General features: G+C 34.4%; 1 long non-coding RNA gene across 2 annotated transcripts in view; it reads left to right on the top strand.

Annotated features, from left to right (window-relative positions):
* Positions 1-1,270, top strand: part of LOC106879705 (uncharacterized) — a 667,251-nt gene that overhangs the window by 495,724 nt on the left and 170,257 nt on the right. For both annotated transcript variants that reach the window (XR_001410656.2, XR_008266879.1), the window contains one exon: positions 496-582. This is a non-coding gene — a long non-coding RNA (uncharacterized LOC106879705). The remainder of the gene's footprint in view (positions 1-495; positions 583-1,270) is intronic.

The raw sequence follows: 1,270 nt of genomic DNA, 5'->3' as shown, positions 1-1,270 counted from the left end.
TATATATATATATATATATATATATATATTTATATATATATATATAAGATGATGATGATTTTTGTGTGTGTTTTGATAGAGAATGTTATGTGTGTTAGATATAATTTTTTATCATTGGACTATACTGTTTGTAAATAGCTATAGTTTATTGAGGATATAAAGCATGTGTGTGCACACACACACATGCAGTGGGATAATGTTTCATAAGCACATATGTTGGCTTCTAATAAATGTTTTCTTTGCTGTTGCCTTTAAAGATCTTTGATCTTGGATTAAATTCTTAATTTATTTGCGAATTTATGTAGGTATATCACACACACACTAACACACATATATATGCGCACACACACACGTGCACATGCATGTGTACACACATACACATACTTGTGTGCACACGTGCACATGCATGCACACACACGTAAACCATTTATAAATATATTTCAATTCTCACTTTGTATTTTTTATTAAGTTTCTGGAAATTTCTTTTAATTTCAGGTCCATCATGTAGTCACTTGTAAATGAACTTTGACCCAGCAGAGATGGAAGGGTCATCTGTATCAAACAAGTCACAAAATAATCAAGGTAAGTTAATTAATTCACTAATCAATTTCCTTATTTTCAAACTCTGTCTTTCTTAAAAAGTTCTTGATAAAAAGCTTGCTAATTCAATTATTGAAATTAAATGAAACCATATCTTTATTTATATCTTCTTCTGTTATATTTCCAATATGTATTGATCTCTACAAGTAAACCAATCACTCTGAAAATAGACGATAGAGAATAACTTAGTGAACTGTGTTGATCCCATAAAGGAAATGGTTAGAATGGAGAAGGAAAACTGTGAAACTAGGAAGGAAATTGGTAGAAATAGATCCTATTAGGACTACAGAATTATGGGTGTGTGGTTAGGAAGTGTGGTTCAGGCTCACTTCATAGCACTTTAGGAAAGTGGTATCTTCTGTTGGGTTAACTGGTGTTTTGCAAGGGGTATTTGGTCAAGGAAATTTGTGTGTGTGTGTGTAGGTCATTGCCAGTGCCACCTGACTGGCCCTCATGCTGGTGGCACGTAAAAAGCACCCACTACACTCTCAGAGTGGTTCGCGTTAGGAAGGGCATCCAGCTGTAGAAACCTTGCCAGAACAGAGTGGAGCCTGGTGCAGCCTCCTGGCTTGCCAATCCTAGGTCAAACCATCCAACCCATGCCAGCATGGAAAGCAGATGTTAAATGATGATAATGATATATATATATATATATACATATATATTCTTT

This window comes from Octopus bimaculoides, chromosome 26 (genome assembly GCF_001194135.2).
Source record: "Octopus bimaculoides isolate UCB-OBI-ISO-001 chromosome 26, ASM119413v2, whole genome shotgun sequence".
Lineage (NCBI taxonomy): Eukaryota > Metazoa > Mollusca > Cephalopoda > Octopoda > Octopodidae > Octopus > Octopus bimaculoides.
This window is presented reverse-complemented; position numbering and strand designations above follow the sequence as displayed.